This window comes from Euprymna scolopes, chromosome 17, assembly GCF_053919585.1.
Source record: "Euprymna scolopes isolate OS-2025 chromosome 17, ASM5391958v1, whole genome shotgun sequence".
Lineage (NCBI taxonomy): Eukaryota > Metazoa > Mollusca > Cephalopoda > Sepiida > Sepiolidae > Euprymna > Euprymna scolopes.
In genome coordinates this window covers 90905450-90931141 of record NC_136498.1, presented here as the reverse complement: position 1 = coordinate 90931141, position 25692 = coordinate 90905450, and the positions used below count along the sequence as shown (strand labels likewise).

Here is a 25692-nt window from a genome sequence, read left to right as displayed (position 1 = left end):
GAAAGATTCATATGGAGTTTTAGATAGTGTTTTGTTAAAACACCTGTTGCGTATATAGGCTGCCGCCATAAGTGCATACGTCCAGAGGTTTTTAGGGAGTTTTGATTCAATGAGTAGGCATCTTGCCATTTCAAAAAGTGTCCGCCACGCACGTTCAGCAGTCCCGTTTTGGTGTGGCAATCTAGGAGCTGATGTTTCATGCCTGATACGATGGTTAATTAATAAAAGTTCAAAGTCTTTATAGGTGAATTCCGTACTGTTGTCAGAGCGAATACACTTGATTTCACCGTAGGGGGCCATGTCGGCTAGATATTTCTTAGTTGCTAGCAGGGTATCAGATTTGTTCTTTAAAAAGTAAACCATTATTAAACCTGAATGGTCATCTACGAAATTCAACACATATCAATAATGTTCTCTGGCCATCGATTCTACGGGACCGTTCAAGTCCCAATGCACAATTGATAGGATTTTTTTGGCCTTTTTGTCTGGTATCTTGTTTTGATAGTTTGTCATTTTCCTTGCGTACAGACGTCGCAGTTGAAAGTTTTGATGTTTGTATTCGCATTCCATCAACTACAGTCGGCAACTTTTTTTTTGATATCAGGAATATTGGAGTGTCCAAGAATTTTATGCCATGTCTGTAGATCATGGCAGGCGGTTTTTGATGGGACTACGCTATTCAAATAATACAGTCTTCCATCCGGGCACACCAGCCCCGATTTATTCGGGCCAAAGTTTATATCTGCTCATTGTCCCATGGCAGCCTGCATAGAAAATATATTTTGTTTAAATTTTGTTTAAATTTTGGGACCAGAAGAGCGCTCTCCTGAATACCGAAACACAGTTCACCCTTATTGTTCTTTAGCGAGATTTTCGCATTGCCTTTTTCAAAACGATATCATTGACTCGACTCCCGTCAGCCAGTTCTACAAAATGATTTTGTTGCTTAAAGTTGGGATCCAAATTGATAAAATCAGATTCCTTTGTAATCACATGTGTCGTGGCCCCACAACCGACAAGAAAATTATTATTGCTTGTTGAGGCATCAAATGTACACGAAAATAAAAATGTATGTTCGCTAACAGAGCTCTCTACATTTTTAATGTAGTCGCCATTTTGAGTCCTGTATCTACATTGGAAACTCTTGTGATTAGGTCGTCCACAATTATAACATAATTTTTGTACTTTTCTTAGGAAAAAACCTGCTTTTGGCAAAGTTGCGTTTTTTATTCCTGGCATGGGTATTTTTTTCTGGGTTATCACGGGGGTAAATGGCTTGAAATCATCGGTAATCCCTTAAGGACATGGAAATTAACAGACTGTCACTTATAATATAATCAGTAACAGTTTCGGCTTCCATTCGTTTTAGAGAGGTCAGTTCAGTGTATAAAGAAATAATTTTGGGTTTTCCTTTCGATAAATAATGCTCTCTCTCTACGTGTGGAGCAGAATTTATCGCGAGTAAACACACGACCCAGGAAGCACTCTACCTTAAAACTATCCTGAAGACTATTATAAGAGCCGAGACAACTGCAAAAAAAAGAAAGAAAAAAAATCTTTGTAATTTTCCTTTTTGACGTTTGAACACAATTAAAAATGGCGTCTTTTTAAATGCTAAAATTCTAAGATCCAAATGATTTCTAACTTTTGTTATGTCTAAGTAAATATAAAAATATATATTTATTTTTGAGCAGAACAAACACAAGGGACTTCCCCATTATAAAAAATAGGGAGGATGTTGCAATATTTTGAGAGTAATGGAGTAGATATTTATTTTCGTAAAATACAAAAAATATTTTAAGAAAAATTTGGCACAAGGCCGAAAATGGGTGAGAGGGAAGGGCGGTCTTCTCTGTCTAAAGCTAACTAATCTAACCTAACTAGTTCCTACATTCACTCTACGTCCACCACAATACCACATTCATACTATACATCCATCAGCGTATACATCCTTCGTCATTCACCATAAGAACATCATACCATGATAAACTAATTAAAACCTATAAGAAAAAAGGGGGGGTCGGGGATATAAAAATTTTATAATACATGAAAAATGATATATGTACAATGTTAGTAACAGAAGACCCCCCTGTTGCTAAACTGTGGCAGGTGCGCTGATTTGCCAGTCGAAAAGGTGATGCGGGTCCGAACGCTTTATTACAACACCTCTTACGAAAACTTCGAAAGGAGACCCGCATCTCTGGCGAATCGAGCGATCTGTCACCTAAATTGGGGAGGGAGCGGGGCTAAAAAAAAAGGGACAAACTTAAAAGGGGCCTAATGATCTCTATCACATGCTAATTAGGTTATGAACACAAGAGCCTAGAAAATTGTTCTAATCTTGCCTAAACCGTGACCTACTCTGGACTTTAAACGAGTCAGGGCTGACGTTCGTTTTTGTCACTCAAAATTCTTTACCTAAGGGACATCCAAGAACCAGTCAAGACTTGCTTCTCTCACCCGACACACACGCGCAACTGACACCCACCTTTCAACAAAGTCTGACAAAGAGAGTCTAACTCTCTCGGCCTTGATACGACTCCTCAGATGATAACGGAAGATTCGTATAAGATCGAGGGGAGCGAAGTCCTCAGATCCGTAGACCACTCTCATACGTGTTTTCCAAATAACACCTCTCATAACTGCTAGCAAGGTCAAACACAATTCTTTTCTATTCCTATCCGTTGTCGGAGCCCAATTGCTACATACATTGATAGGAACCAAAGTTAATGACGATATGTTCAGTATGCGAACCATGAGACCTGTAACAAACTCAATCAGCGGCACCACGATGCAACAGTAGACGAAGGCGTGACATAAAGTCTCGACCTCATCGCCACATCGCTTACAAATAGGCGAAATTGCCAAGCCAGCTGAGTGAAGTCTCTTACCGACCCAGAGAGCATCCCGAATTACCAGCCAGGTCAGGGATGCCTCGTCATTAGTGAGGCATCCCGATCCAAGCGCCCAAGGCCAGATTGAGCGGAGCTGTCCCTTCATCAAAGGGAGCCCCTCACCAATAACATCCCTTACGGATCCCCTCACTAGTACCCGATATAATGCCTTTCGGGACAACAGCAGAGCGTTGGTGAGGCTTTCCTTAACTCTTAAGAGGAACTTCAGCGCGCTCCGGCACTCGCGGTAGAAGGGGCATTCACCTCGGGGCAACCTGTGTGCCTCCCTCTGGGAGTCGTGCACCTCTCAAAGCCGGAAAGGCTTGTTTGGTGTCCTCCATCTAGAGGGCACCGTCTTCCCTATCTTGTGTGCACATTCGATCTAGGTAGTAGAGCCGTAATGTGTGGAGCCGAATCTCCACGTTTGGCATACCTAGACCGCCTTCAGAAGGATGTAGGTAGCAGACATCGCGACAGACCATAGGGGCCCTTCCAAGCCATAAAAAGTTGAAAAGAGCCCTCTGCAGATAAAGCAGTGTATCTGACGGGATTGGAAGCACTGATAGACGATAAATGAAGATTGGGTAGATGTGGGTATTACACACCTCCGCTCTCCCCTTTAATGAAAGGTTTCTACTGATCCACAGCGCAGCTGCGGATCGGACCGCTTTCAGAACCTCCGACCAATTTTTCTCCAGCTGGAGGTCAGGACCAAACCAGACGCCGAGTATCTTGCAAGGCCCGTCGCTCCAACTAAACGGTTCCTGAAGGGGCATACCCCTCCAGGCACCGATGCGCAAACCCGAAGACTTGTCGCAGTTAATTTTGGCCCCTGTTACCATTTCATACAATCTGATTTCTATACCGACGACACTAATCTCAGCACTGCCCGTTACAAGCACAGTTACGTCGTCGGCATAGGCGGAGTACTTTACCTGGGTATCCGCACCTGGCAAAGTGATTCCGGTTCACCCTTAGCTTGCGCAGAAATGGCTCTATTGCAAGCACGTACAGCATGGGTGATAACGGGCACCCTTGACGAATTGAACGTGACAAACTGAAGGGTCTCGACCTCCTCCGATTTACTTCTACCATCACCGCGGGATTAGCACAGAGAAGATGAACCCACGAGCGAAATTGCGGGCCAAAACCGGCCGCCGACAAAACAGCCCCCAAGTACCGATGATCAACCCTATCGAAGGCTTTGGACTGATCTAAATTGATCAGCGCGGCCTCAGTGTCGACTTTCTCTATCATCAGGCGTATCGTGTGCAAGTTATCCTGGATTGTCCTGCCCTTCACGCCACACGTTTGCTCGGGGCTAACTAGACAAGCCAGGACAAGCTGCAGACGATTTGCGAGAATCTTGGCCAAAATCTTTAACTCCGCGTTAAGCATCGTTAAGGGCCTGAAATTACCTAACCCATCCCACCATCTTTGCTTTTACGAACAAGCTTTATCACACCCATGGTAAAGTACTTGGGGATTGAGCCGTTCCTAAACCATTAGTTAAACAAAACCGTCAGCAAAGGGACAAAGATGTGCGACAACCTCAAATACACTTCGTAGGGCAGACCATCGATCCCTGGGGACCTATTAAGGCCGACCCGCTTAAAGGCTTCAATGACTTCATCATCCGTTATGCCACCTTCGCACCTAGCCGCTTCGGTCGTCTAAAGACGAGAAAAGTCAGCCAAATAGGTGTCGAACTGTTCTAATGACAGACCGGGTTCCATGGAAAAAAGCTCCTGAAAATGAGATCTAAACGCCTCCAGCACACCCTGGCTTTTGACAGGAGCGATGTGCCTATCGACCGCTTGCCTCAGCTCGTCTGCACACAGTTCAGCGGCCATATTTTTTGCTTCCTGGGGCATTCTTTTTAACCTAGCCCAAATCGCTAAAGCTTGGTGCTCCTTTTCAGTAAAGGAGGCAAGCCGAGCCTTAATTAAATTAACGCTAGCATATCCCCCTCCTCCACCGCCTGATCTAATCTAGACTCTAGCGTCGCTTTAGCTGCCCTAGATTCTAGGTTGGGTCTTTTACTAAAATTGGCAGAAAAGGACCTAATGGCTTCCTTAATTTTTACCCACCACCTATTCCTTATAATTGCCTCCGTCAGTTCCCGCTGTATGGTTAGTAATAGCCCTTCCCGGAAGCCCTTCACATCGAATAACGACGTGTTGAGCTTCCAGTAACCGGCTAATCTAAGCTTAGGTCTATCTAAATTTACCCGTACACGGACAAGTCTGTGATCCGAGTAAACTATGTTGTGGAAACTTGGACAATTCAATACTCGAATTAATTCACGTTCTGCTACCAACCAATCAGAAACCAGAATTGCTTCATAAATATTAAACCTTTTCTGTTTTCAGGTTGTGTTTCTAGTACTTTGTGTAGCTTTTGGATTCGTAGATAGCCCAGAAATGTAACTTGCCACAATTCGAACTTTGATTCGGATCCATCAAAATAAAGACGCGCACTGGGCCCATAACCTGTAGAAGTGTAAGCCATTTTGAGCTTCAGATGGTTCGCTGTTACACACAATTCCTGGTAGGTGACTTTGTAGTAGACAGTTCCACAGAACAAAATATTCTTACCGTGTCGAAACCTGGGAAAGAACATGTGAAATTGCTCCAGAAAAGGTTAAATATTTATGAAGCAATTCTGGTTTCTGATTGGTTGGTAGCAGAACGTGAATTAATTCGATTCGTCAGTTCTTAGCAGCATCGTTTATAAATAGAATCGTCCGACTGTGTGGGATCATACCCCATCACTCTCTTGAGATGATGGGATCGCTTCTCGGCCTTTTGGCTAAGACCAAAGTGTAGTATCTGTTCCGACAGATACTTCAAGCAAAGACCATATGTGTGGGCAACCTCACATATAAGACCTTGGTCAATGTAGGGGCAATCCTTCATACCAATTGTCACTATCCAACTCCCCTACTCCCCGGGGAGTTGGTCCCTATTTCCCCTTCACTCCTCACATTAAAAATCGACCTTGTGCCTAATTTGCTCGGTGAAGGAGCAAATAAATACCATCTGTTCTTCAGGGCTCTCTGCGGTCTGCTCTTAAGTGTCGTGGTGTGAGCTTTTTGTCATTGACCAAAAGTTTTTTTGTTTTTTTTTTTTGCTTGTGCTTGCAAGGACCAGCCCCTTCTTTGGGGATTTGGACCCGCAAGGGCTTGTTGTTTTTCTTGTTGCTTGCTTTTGTTATTGCCCACCTTGGGCAACTCCTAATTGTTTTGTTTTCTCCTTTCTTGCAGATAGTCCAGGGTCCAGCTAGCGCTTAAGCAGCCAGCAGGGCCAAGGGAAACCGACGTGCCTTTTTAGGTGAAGGTCTTCTTGGTTTCCGAATCGGCGGGCGTCTGGTTGGGCCTTGGGCCGCCAAAAGAGATGGAGCAGGCCTCTGCTCCTGCCAGGTGTAGTGCTCGTGAAGGGTCCGCAAGGCACCCCCAATTCGAGAAGGGTTCCCGGGGTCGCCACCCTAGAGTTGTCGTTCGCGGTCGGATCGCGAGCGGGGGTCGCTGCACCCAGTACGGTTGAGGGTGTTGCCGCCCTGAAAGGCAACACCAATGTAGTTGGGTCGTGGGTTGCTACCGTAAATAGCAACTCAAGTTCGATTGGTACTGTCGCTGCCCGCAGTGGTTTTCCGGGGGTTGCCACCCCGAAAGGCAACCCCTTAGAGGTGGTAGAGATCGATATGGAGGCTGCAGGGGAGAAAAAGCGTTCGTGGTCGGTGCCCACAGCGGGGCCAGCGGCCACGAAAAAGCAAAGAAGGGAGGTAAAAAAGTGGTGGGGTCTAGAAGATGAGAAAGGGACCCTACCAACGAGGTCACAATCGGAATCTAATAGCCCGACCAAATCAGTAGTGGAAGGTTTAAGGAGAACGAAATCTGCGGAGGTTATTGTAGTGGATGGGTGCTCCCCGAGGGTGGGGGGATCGACAGATAAGATAACACCAGCCAGCGGAAGCGAGTGGCCAGCCCTCACACAGAGCGACACCTCTCCAATACCAGCTGGGCAAGCTGTGGTGGAATCAGCTGAAACTACTGCACCAGCAAAGACGGATGCACTGCAAAGCGTGTGGGGACAAAAGAGGAAGGACAAGAAAACCCCCGGATACTATCAAAAGCTATTGGAGAGCTGATTTAAGGAGTTTGTCGAGGGCAATCAAATGAAAATTGTTCCAGGGGCGCTGGAGGAAATCAAAGAGAGGACGGTCTCCCTGGTAACTCTGGAAACCAACGGGAAAGGACTCACCGGTGTGCCCCTGGAAAGGATGTTCCAGATCCTTGGGGACCTTAAAATTCCAGCCCAATATCTTGTGATGGGATATCATGCCACGTGGGATCTCCTCCTACCGTCGAAGGAAGAGGCAGAAAAACTAGCAGGAGGGGACCTCACGTGGAAGAACCTGAGACTCCGGCCGGAGTATATGTCCAGAAGATGAGCAGGAGTCACGGTCCTCGGAGACCCCAGTTTTATCGGGGAGGACCAGCTGGGAGCTACCCTCGCCCAGTTTGGTGAAGTAGAAGAAGTGATCCCTACAAAAGGACCAAACTGGATCTTACAAGGTCTTCATGAGGGTCAACAGGGAAAATTTTCATAAGATCCCGGCCCAGCTGAACTGTGAGGGCTGGCAGATGGCAGTCATAGTGGAGGGAAGGAGGCCATACTGCTGGAACTGTGTGAAGCTCGGGCACGTAGCTCGTTTCTGTCCGCAGAGAAAGGAGCAGAACCCACTGAAGACAGGAGCGGCAGAAGATCAAAGAGTGGGCAACAAGGAACCGATCTAGACGAGCGAGAAGACTAATTCGGAGAGTGCAGAGGGCGGTACGTGGAGTAAGGTCGTCGCCAAGAGGGGGAAAAGGAAAGAAGTGGAAGGCCCCCCAACACCAGCCAGAGCAACAACGGCGACGACCAAGAGGAAACTGAAGTCGAGCTCCTCCGAGTCGGAGGGTGAGGAGAGTGGGAGCAAGGAGAGGCAGGCGGAGAAGAAGGAGAGAAAAGAAGAGTCGAAAGCATCCCTGAAGAAGACTCCGCGAAAAGCATCCAAAGACCCGGAGATAGAAATGGAAGACCTTTGCACTGAACCTCCAACAGCAACCCCCCAAGAAGAAGCTCAGCCCACCCCTCCCACAACCAACACCTTGGAGCCAAAAGAAGAGGCTCCGGTCATTGTGAACGAAGCAGGCAAGAAAGACCAGGAGAAGGCGGCCCCCAGAAAGGAGAAAACAAGGAAGTTCCCGTTCTGGCCGGGGGACCGTCTGTGTGAGGTGGAATGCGCGGCCGGTGACCTCAACGGTACTCAAAGGAAGTATCTGCGGGTACTGGAGAATTTCACCATCGTTGACGGAAAGGAGGTCACCGACCCTAGGAAGTTTGCAGAAGCGCCCAATATCATCACCTTCGTAAGACCGAACAGGGGTGGGCGAGCAAAGGCCCTATGGCGAATTTTGGAGGCCGGAAAAACCGCGTTCCCGGGCTTCAGACTAATAGACGATGAGCACCCATCACTGTCGCAGATCGCCCAACGTTGTGAAGGAAGGGTCCCGATTTACGTTCACCCCTCCTTCTATAGGGCTCTAAAACTGACGTTCCCTCTGGATGTGGGGGGGGGGGTCTGGCCAGAGGTCGGGGGGGTTAGAGGGTCGGGGCGGGGTGACAACAGCCTGTCTGACCTGATGGCCTCGTGCGATCTGGTCGACAGGTTCCGTCTGGATCACCCCGGGAGGGAGATGTGGACGTGGTATGCTAGTTCGGCCGCCTCTTCAAGTACATAATTGGACAGGATGTTAATTAGAAGGGGCGATATAGATTTCCTATCTTGTCCCACGTTCCACTGGTTAGGTCATTCGGACCACAAACTCGTGTTGGCCCGTTTGAAGTTAGGTAATAGGCCTAGGTTGGCTGGTTACTGGAAGATGAACGTCTCCTTGTTGGAGTCGGGCGACTTCCGGGAGCAGCTGACGGCACTAATTCAGAGGGAGTTAGTGGGAGTAGATGGTGGGTTTATCTTAAGGTCAGCATTAGGCAATTTTGTGTCCAATATAGCCAACGCCTCGCGTTAACTAGGGCTCGGACCAAAAAGCACCTAGAGGATAGATTGACCCGGGCGGTGGCAGGGGGGATTCCCTAGAACTAGCTCTAGTTAAGGCGGACTTTAATCGCTTGGCTAGCAAGCGATATGATGGTCAGGTAATTAGGGCTAGGCTAAATAGAGTCTCCAACGAAGCCGTGAACGTTGACGCTGTTGAGCGTGGGGCCGCCCTAAGACGCGGCTCGGATGGGTACATTCGGGAGGTGAAAAACCTGGAAGGACGTTCTCTCGTGTCAGCACGAGAGATCTGCAATGGGTTTCGGCAACATTTGGAGGAGCGCTTCACCCAACTACCCAGACTCCGCGGCCAGGAGTTTGGCAGCTATTTAGCTGGCTCGCCCCACCTTACTGCGGCCCGAGCGGCTAGTTGCGAGGAGGTAGTTACGGAGCGTGAGGTCATTACTGCGTTGAAGCAGATTGGCCACAACAAATCTCCGGGGCTCGATGGTTTGCACTACGAACTTTACTTGAGGCTATCGCCCATGTTTGTGCCCCTTTTGATGGGCGTGTTTAACCACTGGTTTGCCCAGGACTCGATCCCGAGGCAGGTAACCAAAGGAGTGGTCACGCTTCTGAAGAAGGGAAACCAACATGGAGGGGGGAACTTAGATGATTATAGACCCATAACTCTGCTCAACGCAGATTTCAAGATTTTCTCCCGTATTCTTGCGAACCGACTGCAGGTCGTAATCGACGAGTTTGTCGAACGGGATCAGAACTACGCTGTGAAGGGTCGATCAATTCAAAGCCATCTGCACTTGGTTCGCACGATAATAGAGGGGTTAGAAGACAACACAGAAGCCGCGCTGATCAATTTGGATCAGTCCAAGGCGTTCGATAGGGTGGACCATGGGTTCCTGAGGGCTGTTGTGGAAACCGCCGGCTTTGGTCTGGACTTCCGCAAGTGGATCTCCGCCCTGTATCGTGACCCAGCGGTGGTGGTGCAACTCAATGGTAGTTTGTCGGAGTCCTTTGGGGTCTCCCGGTCGGTGCGGCAGGGCTGTCCGCTGTCGCCTCTGCTCTATGTCCTGGCGTTGGAGCCCTTCCTTCGCAAATTAAGGGACGAGGCGGCGAGACCAGCTCTACGCGGCATTGCTCTACCTGGTGGCCGATTTGCCAGGGTGTCCGCGTACGCTGATGACGTCACCGTTTTCGCATCTTGTCGTAACGATATCGAGCGCCTGGACCGGGGTAAACTCGCTTCCAGGTGCGTTCGGCTGGACTGATGGCCCGGTAAAAATCCTCGGTGTGTGGTTTGGGCCGAATCTCCAGCTGGACAAGAATTGGTCGGAGGTACAGACTAAGGTCGAATCGTCTGTCGGGACTTGGATTCGGAGGAAATTGTCCTTGAAGGGTCGCGCGGAGGCATGTGCCACATACGTGTTTCCGTTGATCCTTTACCGTCTATCTGTCCTTCCCCTGCCTGCGGACCGCTGTAAGGCTTTAGAGCGCCTCCTTTTCAAACTGCTTTGGAAGGGAGGAAAGCCGTATGTCCGTAGACAGGTCTGTACGCAGAAGCTTAGCGAGGGAGGCTTCGGGATGCCTGATCTGCGCAGCCACAAACACGCAGAAAGACTGGCGTTCCTGAGTCGGACACTGTTAGAGGAAGCACTCTGGGTACGAGTGGTGGAGCAAGCTTTCCCACGGCTCTTATCCGACCCCACCGCCGAAGGTCGCAGAAGACCAGCGGGGGAAAGGTGCTTCCTGACCAAAATGCCTAGCTGCCCTTAGGGCATTGCCGGGGTCCAGTGACCTTGCACGGCCTAGGTGGAGGCTATATGAGGAGTTAGTGGAGGGTACTGCGAAAGATCCGCTGGTGGAGCGGCTACATCTGTCGAGGGGGAAGTTCTCTCGCTGTGGAGTTGGATGCCTTCCAGTAGCTATATCAATAATGCAGAATTTTCTATAACGTGGAGGCTAGTCCGGGATGCAATTGCCACTCTTCGACCGACTTGCCAGGGATTTTAGGGATCAAGATTATTACTATCCCCCGTGCCCACGCTGCAACGATGAAGATGAAGATGAAACGCGTGAACACGCGTTCTTTCTTTGCAGTGGGGTGCGGAGTCTCTGGAGGTATGTCAAAGGGTAACGGCTCGCATCGACCCCGAGCGGTCGGTGCCACTTGATTTGGCATACGTGGTTGACAATGTGGACCCGCCGTTTATCAGGGAGAAACGGGCGGTGTTTCTGGCGATACTGGCTGTAGCTAGGTTAGTGACGTGGGTTTCACGTCTGGGCATTGTCTATGAGGGGCGATCTGTTTCCGATCAGGATCTGGTTGTTTATTTTAAGCATCGACTTAAAATAAAAATCAGATGTGATTGGGAAAGATTGCACCGCATAGACTTTGATAGGAGATGGGTGCGCAACACTAGCTTGTGCATCCGACGAGGAGCTAGGTATGAGCTCGTGTTCCCACCCTAGTGGTATTCGTCTTGAGATGCTGAAGTTTCGATTGTCGTACACTCGGAACCCAGCCCCTTAAGTTTTAATACGGGGTTTACCCCGTAATCATGGGTAGGAGTAGGTTTTCTAGTTAGGCAGAGTAACCACCTAGAGTGGAAAGCATATACTTTATTTAGGGCCTAGACTAGAGTGTATGTGAGTTTGATCCTGTCCCCGTAGTTTTTTTTTTTGTTTATGATAAGATTGGCACTAGGAGAGCTTCCAATGAACCCCTTACGTATTTTATCTTGGGAGACGCCATCCATCCCTGTTATCCCCGACCCTAATTTATTTTTCATACAAAGTCCCTAGTTCCTCCACTCCCACCTAGGGAATGACCTGCTTGCTTTCACCCTTTCCCCCCGGGGGAAGAGGACCGGAAGACAGTAAGCATTTCATAGGACAGACCAGCCGTTAAGTAGGGAGGGTCCCCTTACTAACCCGCCCCCATAGGCATTTTGTTGAGTTGTTTTCTTTTCCTTTCTTTTTGGGTGTATTTTAGTTTGCCCCCCTTCCCATCATCTCACCCCCATTTATAAAAAAAAAAAAAAAAAAACACTTTAAGTTTGTACATAATATTTTGTTTTGTTTTCTTGTATATAATCTTTTTTTTTTACGCCATCCCGTTAAGTAGGTCCTGGTAAGCATGTAGGCGGATGTGCTATGATAGTAACTAGTATAGGTCTTTTCTAAATAAAATACTTGCTTTCTAACGCAAGTCTAGCTAGGGAATTTAGCAAAGTCCCGTTTCCTTCCCCACTTCCCCCTTACTGGCCTTGGTGCCTAATTTGTATCGGACCCCAAATGAGGTCCTGGCAGTAGATAATGCCAGGGCCGGGGCCGATACGACTAAATATCTCACTCTCTTTAGATGATGGTATGTGTCTCCTAGCGGCCTCGGCTGCAGGGAGACAGGGTAGTACCAGTCAAGGATTCGTCACTTAACACTCAGCCCAACAGGTGAGGGGCCGGGAACCGGCCCAGCACCTGTTGGACTGAGGTACACCGCCTGGGTAATACCTAGGAGGTCCACCCTCCCAGGCCTTGCCACCGGGCTTTCCGGTGGGGCAAGTTTATTGCTTGCTGCCTGAGGCGCCCCGACCGGGGAATTCCGACGGGGTTACTCAGGCAATTTTTTAAATTGCAGGAGTGCCCCTCCTTTAGGGGAGCCTGCGGGTATCCCACTTCCCAGGCCTTGTGCCAAATATTGCCGATGTTGGCGGCAATTAAATATATACCCCATCACTCTCTTGAGATGATGGGATGTGTCTCCTAGCGGCTTCGGCTGCAGGGAGACAGGGTAGTACCAGTCAAGGATTCGTCACTTGACACTCAGCCCAACAGGTGAGGGGCCGGGAACCGGCCCAGCACCTGTTGAACTGAGGTACACCGCCTGGGTAATACCTAGGAGGTCCACCCTCCCAGGCCTCGCCACCGGGCTTTCTGGTGGGGCAAGTTTATTGCTTGCTGCCTGAGGCGCCCCGACCGGGGAATGCCGACGGGGTTACTCAGGCAATTTTTAAAATTGCAGGAGTGCTCCTCCTTTAGGGGAGCCTGCGGGTATCCCACTTTCCAGGCCTTGTGCCAAATATTGCCGATGTTGGCGGCGATTAAATATATACCCCATTACTCTCAAAATATTGCAACAACTGTCATGGTTCCTCGGTATAAAATTTACATGTGAAAATGAAACTATGACTATGAACCAATCACGATACATTGAAAAAATTCTGCTCAAGTTCAGAATGCAAGATTGTAAGCCGCGTTCCACTCCCGTCGAAATGGACATAAATAAAAATATAGGAACCGAAACAAAATTCATAGGTAACCGAATATACAATGAAATGGTAGGGAGCCTCATCTACTTGATGACCGCAACAAGGCCTGACATATGTTACACTGTAACAAAGCTATGTCAAAACTTATCGAAATCGACAATTAAAGAACTTAATTGTACAAAACAAATCCTTTGTTACCTAAAAGGAACCAAGGAACCAAGGAACAATCTGTAAGATCTAAAAAATCTACATATCCTCTAAATTTAGAAGACTTTTCGGATTCAGATTGGGCTAACTGAGGATAGAAAGAGTATAGCGGGGTATTGTTTTAGACTGTCAAAGACTGGACCTATGATCTCTTGGAAAACTGAAAAGCAACAAATTGTTGCCCTTTCTACTTGTGAAGCAGAATATGTGGCTCTTACTCATTCCGCGCAGGAGGCAATTTTTCTGAACACCCTTTTAAAATCTATTTTTAAACCAGATCTAAGTAAAAAAACTATAGTAATTTATTGTGATAATCAAAGCAGTATTTTATTAGCAAATAATTCTATGATTCATCAAAGGTCGAAGCATATTGATATCAGATATCATTTTATAAGGGATGAAACAAGGAAAAAATCTATTACTCTTACTTATGTGACGTCTAAGAATGATATAGCCGACATTTTCACTAAACCTATAAAAAGAATAAAATTAAGACATTTTATAACCGAACTTTTTGGAATCTAATTATGAATAAATCTCTTTTCAGAGACCCAAAAGGAGAAGCATGAACAATGTAAATTGTCCCGGGCACTGCGACCATATCTACCTAACCAAATAAATCAATGTTTCCAGTTTTTGTTACAAAAAAAAGTCACTATTTAAAACCGTTTTGTAAATTCCTATTTGTCAAATAGTTCTTTTTTGTATCTTTTTTTTTTGTAAACATTTGTTAAAACAAAATAAAAAATGTATATTTGTGAATTTTTGTGCATATGTTTATATGTATTTGAAAAGTGTTTATTTTTATATGTATCAAAAAAATGTCTTCTTTTTGCACACATTATACAAATATATTAATAATTCTTTTTGACCAATGAGAATAAAGACAACTTCTCACAAACCCAGAAGAAGAAGACCCCCCCCCAAAAAAAAACAATTATTTTATTGGTTTATTTTTTTTGTTCATTTATTTTTATTTATTTATTTATTTATTTTTCTTTTCTTTTCTCAAGTGAAACCAAAATTGAATCCGAAAGGATTTTTCAATTATATCAAAAAAGGGGGTGTGTAAAATGTTTTTGACTCCTGATGGGGGTAGTTATTTATTTGCCGCCCACTTCGGCAAAATATAGCACAAGATCGGAAAGTGGGGATCCAGCAGGCTCCCCTAAAGGAGGGGCACTCCTGCAATTGCAAAAATTGCCTGAGTAACCCCGTCGGCATTCCCCGGTAGGGGCGCCTCAGGCAGTAATCAATGGACTTACTCCACCGGAAAGCCCAGTGGCAAGGCCTGGGAGGGTGGACCTCAGTCCGACAGGTGCTGGGCCGGTTCCCGGACCCTCACCTGTCGGGCTGAGTGTCAAGTGACGAATCCTTGACGAGTACTACTACCCTGCAGCCGAAACCGCTAGGAGACCTTCCCATCAGACGAGTGATGGGGGTATATGTTTAATTGCTGCCCATATCAGTAATATGTGGCACAAGGCCGGAAAGTGGGAACCCCGCAGGCTCCCCTAAAGAAGAGGCACTCCTGCAACTTTAAAAATTGCCTGAGTAACCCAGTCGGCATTCCCCGGTGTGGGCACCTCAGGCAGCAAGCAATAAACTTGCCCCACCGGAAAGCCCGGTGGCAAGGCCTGGGAGGGTGGACCTCCTAGGTATTACCCAGGCAGCATACGTCAGCCCAACAGGTGAGGGGCCGGGAACCGGCCCAGCACCTGTTGGGCTGAGTGTCAAGTGATGAATCCTTGACATGTACTACCCTGTCTCCCTGCAGCCGAAACGGCTAGGAGACACATCCCATCACAACAGACGCAGTGATGAGGGTATGAGACAAATGGATTCGCCAATCATTTATATAACCAACGGCTGTGTTAAACAACCAATGAAAACGTTTAAAAATGATTATAAAAATTGTCGAATTTTGGATTCAATCAGTTCGCCATTAACTATGGCATGGACCGCATTTGATTCTTGGCCGCCATCTTGGTTACTGATCTGAACTACGCTGCCATCTTTGTTCAACACAACGTCTCAAAACTTAACATATTGCTGTGGTTCTCCCCACCATTATTACATCCTTTCTTGATTTCATGATACCATAGGAGACATCCCGGTGGAAGTCATTTTTGTCAAGAACTCTTTCGCAATTCTTCAGAACTGTGGGCTTCTTCGGGAGCATGCGCTTCCACTTCTGTCTTGTGAAATTCGTCTGGCTCTGTTTCATCGTCATTGTATACTAAGGTCTCTCACTCGCTCTCTGAAGATGTTATCATGTCCGAATCTTCTGATGAGCGGACACTGTAGCGGGGTGTAGGTCTTTTATATGTTGGGGCATCTCATCCATCAAACGGAGTGTGGACATTATATCGGTTACCCGACCCGGACCAAATGACATTGTACAGAGGCTGTCCGGTGCCTTCAACCAAACGTAGTCTCTAAACTGGTAGAGATTGTGCTCAAGACCTACTGATTGTATTATAACATAAACTCCCTTCACCTATCGTAACTATAAATGCCATTGGCTGATGTGAGCCATTAGAAGTCGTTGTCTTTTTTTCACATGGAAGTCACCAATTATCAAGGCTCGGAAGCCACTCGGACATAAGGGTTATTGCTTGTACAGTAACCAGTGGGATAATATCGTAGTAATAGTAAGTATTGGAGATTTGATAAAGCGTCTTACTTAAGGGGGCGGTTTGTCAGGAATTTGTTTATGTTGGACTTGAAGATATCGAAGTTGTAGTCAGGTGGTAAACGGGCAAACGGAAGAGAGTTCTACAGTCGTGCACTACGCTTGGATTTTGACACAGATAAAGAGTGGGGAAAATTAATGAAAGTGGTTTCAGCTAGACGGGTGTTTCTTGTGAAAGATTGGCGAGGGGGGGACAGAAATTCGAGCTCAGACTAGCACCTCTCGTGAAAATAACGATAAAACAGACTCGCAACGTCTCTTCTGTGGGAGAGAGGCTGTAGAGAAGAGAAAAGGGTATCCCCCACTAAGCAACGAAGTTTATTTTGTACTCTGTCAAGGAAGGTTAGACTGTTTTTAGCAGCTCCAGCCCAGTAGTGAGATATCTTCTGAAGCGGTAGAAGTATCCTACCATCCTCCCAGCGACCTTGGCAACAAACCTGGTTTACGTGTTCAATTTCAGATGAGGAGACAAGGCCAATTCCAGAAGTTTGTCAAAACATGGAGCTTCCTCAAGACGAGAGCCATCCATTTCAATTGATGCCAGATGGAGATCAGAGCGTTGATGATGTAAAGATAAGAGTTGGTTTTAGATGCATTGAATAACCAGCAACCCACTGTACCATGCGCTCAATATCAGAGGAGAGAGAATCAGAAAGAATTTGTCATTTACGGCCTTTGAAGTGTTTCCATAGATGATCGTGTCATCAGCATAAGTGTCAATGAATGGTTTAAGTATGTGTTTTGGGAGATCATTGATGTAGATCAAGAAGTGAGTTGGGCCCAGGATGAAATGATTTAATGATTGAGAAAACAGTTCCAGTTATACCGTAGCTGGAAATCTTGTGAAGTAGGCCCTTATGTCATACCTTATCAAAGGCCTTTGATATGTCAAGAGCAATTGCCCTAGAATGGAGCCCTTTGTCTAGAGATTAACTAATCCTATAAGATATAACCGTAAGCACATCTGCTGTAGATCTAGCAGATGAGGAGAAAAGGTCATCCCCCACTAAGCCACAAAGTCTATTTTGTACTCTGTCAAGGCAGGATAGGTTTTTTTAGATGTGGCGGCAGTACTCCACCATTGGACGTACTTGGCTTTCATATAGATAGAGAATTGCATCAGCAGTGAGATATCTTCTGGAGCGGTAGAAGGACCCTACCATTTTTCCAGCGACATTGGCAACAGACGATGTACGTGTTCCATTTTAGGTCAGGAGTAAAGGTCAATCCCAGAAGCTTGTCAAAACATGGAGCCTCCCAAAGACGAGAGCCATCCATTTCAATTGATGCTAGATGGGGATCAGAGCGTTGATGGTGTAAAGATAGGAGTTGGTTTTTAGATGCATTTTAGTAACTGGCCACCTCTTCCCCCATTGTACCATGCGCTCAATATCAGAGGAGAGAAAATCAGATGGAATTTTGTCATTTACATCCTTTGATGGTCGTGTCATCAGCACAGCTGTCAAAGAATGATTTAAGTATGTGTTTTAGGAAATCATTGATGTAGATCAGGAAGATATTTAGGCCCAGGATGGACCCCTGAGAGACTCCAGCATTAGTACTGTGGGCTTCTGATTTCTGCCCATCAACCACTACTCTCATGAGCCTATCGGAGAGAAATGATTTAATAATTGAGAAAACATTTCCAGTTTTTCAGTATCTGGAAATTTTGTGAAGTAGGCCTTTATGCCATACCTTATCGAAGGCCTTTGATATGTCAAGAGCAACTGCTCTAGAATAGAAGCCTTTGCGAGAGATTCACTAATCCTATGAGATATATCCGTTAGAACATCTGCTGTAGATCTAGCAGACTAGAAACCATATTGCATCTCACTAAGAAGGTTATTTCTGCTGAGGTGCTTGACTACTTCTTTATTTAATATGGATTCCAGCAACTTACTCATAACACACAGGAGACTTATTGGTCTGTACTGAGAGGGAGATAACTTATCACCTGAATTCTTAAATACAGGGCATACTGATGAGGTTTTACAGGGAATTGGAAAGCACTTCTCCTTAACAGTTTTGTGAGTATGAGGGCAAGTTCTGGTTGGAGCTTTTTCAGCACTATAATCGGAATGCCATCAGCCCCAGTTGCTTTACTGGAATCAAGGTTCTTGATTAGATTGGCAACTTCATGCACAGATATTTGTATGTTGCATAGCATGTTGTCTGTTATAGGGGGAAATACTGGGAGTTGATGGTCTTCGTCGCATAGAGTAGAATTAGTTGTAAAGTTATTTGCAAATAGTTTGGCCTTGTCTGATGCTGACGAGATGACGTCAGGCCCATTGATGATGGTTAGGATAGAACGCACGCTTCTGTTCAGGATCCCGTTTGCTATTTGCTAAAACTGGTGGGAACCAAGCCGCTGTTCAGCTACTTTGGATTTAACGGACTTAGAATATAGCTCTCTTGCATGTTTTATTACTCATGTACAGTGGTTGCTGGCAGTCCTGAAAGCAGCTTTAGTCTCAGTACATCTATTACGTTGGTAGCTACGGTAAAAGTGATTTCTGTGTGCGATGGCAGCAGGCACATTCTGGGGAGAACCATGGCTGGCTGTAAGGTTTTGTTGGAATTTTTTCGATAGTATGAATCGGTCTATGCCTACAATTATCCATTCGGTCAGGTCTGATACTATAGAGGAAACATCCTTTTTAAACATGGAATGCAGATGTAGACCAGATATGAATGTACGAAAGCTATCCTAGTCAGCCATAGAGTACCGGTATACAGTACGGTGGAGAGATACGTCTGAAGTCTTATTACATTTCATTTTTATCTTAACTGATACAACGGAGTGGCGGAGGATCCCAGAGGAGATAGAACGGAATGTACCACTAGGCAGCCTCTGGTATGAAACAGCGCACCCTTGCTGCAATTCGTTTCAGAGTACCCTGGCACCGCTGGGATATGCCATTACCGGTGGGGACATGTGTACAACGAAATCTTAGGGTCACATCCCATTTATCTGTGAATGCCCTGAATATTAGGCAGCGGAAGGCTTGGCCATTTTCTATAAATAGTCTCTGCGGTGGACCATATTCATTAAATATCACTTCTAGTTCATAAAAGACGCTTGTTTAGTCCTGCCGTGCAAACCGCCTCTATACTGAAAATCACGATAAGCCACAGTCTGTAATACTTAAGAAATGGCCAGCATTTTAGGGTCGTAACCAACACATGTCCTTCAGTACCATTCCATGTGTTTCGAATGCAACATCGATTGCTAGCGCGCTAGCATCGACCCATACGTTCGGCTTTTGGAAATCCACGCACCAGTCTCCACAAGCTGGACCATTCCGCTTAACTGAATCTACCGTCTCACATATTATAAGCTGTAGTAGGGAGTCTGTAACTTTGTCATTTCAGCCGTGATCGAAGTAGCATTCCCATTGATCACCCTGAATGCCACACACAGCCATGCACATAGCGGGACATGGAGAGTACGATTCATCGTGTGACGTTATTAGGGATTTTTGAGACCACGTTTCTTCGCTTCTACCGTAGAACACTGTGCTATCTTGAGACTGCCAACCCCAATACGCTTTGCCGTCTACCAGCCGCTCCGGGTCGTTACGGTCTAATCTAAATCGAGCCAAATGTTTTTCGACTTGAAACGCGGTAACAACGTCTTCGTCAACAAAGATATTATCGACTTAGGTTGATGTTGCATGATCCACAGTTTCCCCCTGCGATAGCACCCTGCGACGATTACCTTCATGATAATAGGAGCAACGTTCAATCCAAACCCAAGAGGTGTCTGTCAGTATCCCGTTCCATCGGTCTCAATAGTCTGGTATGGCCACAACATCTCGTGGACTCATACTTGTGATACGCTCTTCTGGAGTCCAGTAGCAACACGTTAGCCCTTTTTGGCGCAATTCGCGCATTTTAGCAGCGCAAATATTCGCGTTAGCCGTGAATATACCTACGTGATTGTTAAGTTCGCGGTAGTCCATCACTGACCGTACTTTTGCCTTATTTTGCTGAATCACAGCCATCAACGGAATTAACCCCTTTGAGTCCGAGTCTTTCTTTCGGACATGGGATGAGCTAACCACTGTTCATCTATGCCTGGAGTTTCTGATAATATTCTGATTGTATTTCTGCAGACACTCGATATTCGGGAACTATTCTGAAGTCCTTCAGGTGCGCGGTCATCTGCCCATTTCTATGCCGCGATGCACGCCTGTTTCTAATGGTCAAATGTAACAGTGATCAGATTCATTTATAGCTTATTTGAATTGCAGTATGAATGCCACCCAATACTTTTATCGAATCAATCCCTAGCAGCAAGTCAAACCCTAGTGGTCAGCCACGCACTACTTGTACATTGGTACTTACATAGTTGCTTCCGTTTGTGGAAATGGTGATCACTCCTCTGCCACAACGTGTACGGGAAGTACCTCCAATCGTCATGACGTCCATTACTTCAGTCTTCCAGGGTCGACATCAATTCGCATCTACTATTGTGTGTGAACATCCTGAGTCGAATCACGTTGAACACCATGTTTCATCTACATAGACGGTAGTCTCCATGGGCGCCGCATTTATATCTTTGTGGGGAAGAAGGCTGACACTGATGCATCCCGAACAGTCCTTGTTCAGTATCCAATCTTGCTGCTTTGATAACATTGCGTTCCAAATCTTTGGCAGTCCCTCCCTACGTGATTCTTGCGGTCACATCGGTAATATTTACGCCGGTGCTATAGCTGCTCCTAGTTGGTTGGACTCATGGTTAGTCTTCCCTTCCTAATTGCTATATATATATATATATATATATATATATATATATATATATATATATATGGGGGGATGCCTCTGTGTCCACTCATTTCTTAAAATTTACTGAAATAATGTTTTAGAGAATTTAAGAAATATCTGCGCGCTCTAAATCGATTTTGGTGGTTTCTTTAAATTGTGTTTATCGTTCAAATGTTATCCAATCTATCGAAGTGGTTTTGGTCCCTAGTTGAAGTCAGCGCCCGCGTTATTAAATCTTCCATGGTTAGAGTCTTGATTTTTGGTGCCCTTCTGAAGATCGATGGGGGAACAAAAAAGTGGGAAAACGATTAAAATAAAACAGCGTTATGGTCGAATATTCGACCATAACGCTATATTATGTTTTTTACTCCGTAAATTAAATAAAAACGCAATTTTAATCGCTTTTTCATTCTTTGTTTTACAAATTCCCTCGATACAGCTTTGAGAAGCGAGGGTCGAAACCGGTCAGCTGGCTCCTCATTTCTCTTTCTTTCCTCTCCTGTTCCCCCTTTTTCCCCTTTTTGGAGAGAAGATTAAAGGAATATATATATATACATATATATATATATATATATATATATATATATATATATATATATATATATATATACAAATTTACTTTTAATCATGAATTATAAAAGTCTTCCCTTCCGAATTGCTATATATATATATATATATATATATATATATATATATATATATATATATATATATATATATATATATGGGGAGGGATGCCTCTGTGTCCACTCATTTCTTTAAATTTACTGAAATAATGTTTTATAGAATTTAAGAATTATCTGCGCGCTCTGAATCGCTTTTGGTGGTTTCTTTAAATTGTGTTTATAATTCAAATGTTAACCAATGATGCATTAAAACTGGCCGTACTAGTATATTGCGCAGTCTAATAATGCATAATGTTCAAACGGAAGCACACACACTCCCTCTCTCTCTCTTACACACATACGCACACACACACACAGACAAACACACACACACACACACACACACATATATATATATATATATATATATATATATATATATATATATATATATATATATATATATATATATTGACATATCCTGCGGGGGTGGCCGTAATAAAAGGATATTCAAGAAAGGTATTCCACAAGGAAAATAAATTGATAAAGAGGTTCTGAAGTAATAAAGAAATGGAGAAGTTTATTGAGAATTTTTACAGAGACAGTATGTTACGTTTTTAAGTGTTCCCGCCCAGGGAAATCTCTCACAACCGGTGACCGGTGATCACGTTCTTTCGATAAAAAGTTCCGGCGGTGAATTGCTCATCTCGCCATAGCACCTCCCCCTAAGACAATTGCTCACAAGAGAATTTGGCTTAATATCGTTTGCTTTTTGGCTTGGGGCTCAGCCGGTTAACTTTTCTTTTCACCCTTGTACTTTTTCTCCTCAATATCGTTTGAGTGGGTGGAGTTGGTGGAGAAGCTGGAACTCTCAAATCTGGAGTAAGTTCTGTTAAGGGTTGGGGAATATTAAACGAATCATACAAAACCTCTAGGGGCAGGTCATTTTCTTCTGCCTGTTTGTAGTCATCAGTGTGTCGAGGTCTTAGCTGATTTATATGCCTGCGACAGTCGAATTTATTACTTCTTACAGAATATAGCATATGTCCGATACTTTTCATGATAGTACCCTCCACCCAATAATTTTTTTCCACTCCTGTAATTCAGGAAGAATATTCTGTCGCCAGGTTTGTAAAACCTTGTTGGAAAATTTTCTTTTGTTGTTGTAACTCTGGTTGCACTTGGTAAAATTCTGTCAAATACAGATCTGATTTTCCGTGCAAACATCAGTTCGGCTGGTGACGAACCGGTATCAGTGTTTGGGTTCGGAGTTATCCTGTACACCGATAAAAATTGTTCAAGACTCTTCTCGTCAGTGTCCATACCTTGGTTTTTCTTCAAGGCTCTTTTGAATGTATCGACGAACCTCTCTACTAGGCCATTTGACCTTGGGTGGTAGATTGCCGTTGTTAAATGTTCAATGGCTAGAGCCTTGCAGAATTCTTCGAATTCTTTGCTGGTAAATTGGGTGCCGTTGTCGCTGACAATAGTTTTAGGCACTCCAAAACGACTGAAGAGAATTCTTAGTGCATCTATTGTACTCATCGAAACAGCGTGTTTGTATTTAAACACTTCCGGCAATTGTGTGAAACTGTCGACGACCACTAAGAAATAATGTCCATTTAAAGGACCTGCATAATCGTTATGTAACCGATTCCACGGTGTATCAGTCTTTGGCCACGGTTGTATCTGCACAGGTGGTGCCTTTGCTGCTAGCTGACACCCTTGACACTCTCTTACGAGTTTTTCAATGTCCTGGTCCATCCTAGGCCAATACGTATATCCACGCATTAAAGCTTTCATTCTCGACATGCCTGGATAACGACTATGAAATTCTTTTAAAATTCTTCTCTGAAGTGTAGTCGGTATGACGACTCTGTCTGCGTACATCAAGGTTTGAGCACAAATGGAAAATGGTAAAATTTTAGGGTCTTTCTTTGATTTTCCATTTAGTTGCACCAACTTTTTCGTTTTCACTATATAATCATCCTTTTCTGCTGCCTTATTTATTTCGTCTAGAGTCACTGGTAACTTGTTGTACAGTAATCCAGAGGGTTCTTTTTCCTCTGTCAATGCAGCTATTACTGTGTCTTCCAAATGTTCAGCACACTTTTGGATGAGCCTAGACAGACCATCTGCATGTCCGATATTTTTGGATGAAATGTACTCCATTTTAAAGTTATAATTTAGTAGAATTATTCTCCATCGTTGGAGTCTGTTCGCAGTGTGCGTAGGTATGCCTTTTTTAGAGCCAAAAATAGTCAATAAGGGGTTGTGCTCGGTTTGCAAAGTAAACATCCTTCCATGAATAAATCTATGGAATTTTTTAATGGCATAAATAATCGCCAAGCTTTCTTTTTCAATTTGAGAATAGTTTCTTTCAGCCGGCAAAAGTGATCTGGATGCATGGGCTATTGGCTTTGTTGATCTATCTTCAAGTTTATGGAGAAGAACTGCTCCTACTCCGTAGTCACTTGCATCTGATGCAACAATCAATTCTTTCTGTGGATCAAAATGTGCTAGAGCTAAATCTGATAGCAGAAATTTCTTAATATCTTCAAATGCATTTTGGCATTCTTTTGACCATATCCACTTTTGTCCTTTTTTTAACAAATCATTCAATGGTGCTCTCAACTTATGCATGTTTGGAGTATAAATAGCATAATATTGAGCCAAACCCCAAAAAGATTGTAACTGGGCAACCTTATTGGGTGTTGGCATCCTCTCGATTGCTTCTGTTCTCTGAGAATTCGGTCTTCTGCCTTGGCTGTCGATAATTTGACCAAGATATTTTATCTGTTTTAAAAAGAATTCACATTTTTCGGCACTTAACTTGAAACCAAATTCCTCAATTCTTTGGAAAACTGCTCTGATGTGTTCCTTATGTTCATGTACATTTTTACTTTTGACAAGGATGTCATCCAAATATGCGATTGCAACATGTAAATCAGCAAGCATCGCATCCATTATTTGCTGAAATAGTGCTGGGGCCACTTTTAATCCAAAAGGAAGTCTTTGTAGTCGGAAAAGTCCTAGATGGGTATTGATACAAAATTACTTAGAACATTCTTCACTGCCTTTTACCTAAAGGTAAGCTTCCGATAAGTCGATTTTGGAGAAGATTCTACCTCCATTCAGCTTTGTAAAAATGTCTTCAGGAGATGGAAGTGGATAACTATGATCCATCAGACAGTTATTAAGGCCTATAGAAAAATCGGCACATACCCGAATCTTCTTATTTTTCTTTTTAACATACACAGTAGGGCTCGCCCACTCAGAATAGTCAATTTTTTCGACTACACCATTCTTCTGTAGTCTTTTTAGTTCAATTTCAATATCTTCTTTTGAAGAAAAAGGCACATTTCTTTTTTGTCTAAAAACAGGTTTCACATTCTGTTTTAATTCAAAATTTACTCCAGTTTTGGTGCACACTCCTAATCCCTCTGAAAAAACTTTGGGGAATTCACTTTCCACTGCCAGAAAATGGTCATTTTGTTTGGAATTTTTCTTTTCCAACGCTCTTACATTATTGCAAAATGAATTTATGAGTAGCTCCCATAAATCAAACAAAACAATCCACTCAATTCCAAAAAGGCAAGAATTTATTCCTGGAACAACTGAAAGGTTTGAGGAAAAAGTTTTCGATCCAAGAGAAACACTGCAATTAAATTCTCCCATGAATTTTAATCGCTCTCCGGAAACACCTTTTGCAATTTTTTGTGTTTTTCTCAGTTTTGGACCACCAATTCTCTTCCAGGTCATTTCGACGATAATTGATATGTCGCTACCTGTGTCTAAAAGTAGCTTCACTGAGTGGCCATTTATTTGTGTGTGAACGAATTTCCGTTTCCCTCCTTGTTTTATTTCTTCTTTGGACAAGACCACATTTACTTTTGGCTTCCATTTCCGTCTTTTGTCTTGCTTAGTTCGGCAGTGGAATGCCCGGTGTCCCACTAGGCCACATTTGGTACAACGTTGGTCTTTATAAGGGCAGTTTTTTCTTAAGTGCGGACCCGCACAACTCCAACATTCAAAACTTTTCCCTTTGTCTTTTGGAAATGTCTTCTGTTTTACTACCTGGACTTAGGATGTGACTTTTCCCTCTATCCTCGTAGTGTCCCTTTTTACATTTATCAATTTTTTACATTCTTCTGTCACTTTTTGCAAGTTCATTTCCGGGTCTTGCTCCATGA

The 25692-nt window shown here is 44.5% G+C and overlaps 1 pseudogene; it reads left to right on the top strand.

The window, feature by feature from the left end:
* The first annotated feature begins 5685 nt into the window (after window positions 1–5685).
* Window positions 5686–5862, top strand: LOC145297182 (U2 spliceosomal RNA; annotated as a pseudogene).
* The last annotated feature ends 19830 nt before the right edge of the window (window positions 5863–25692 follow it).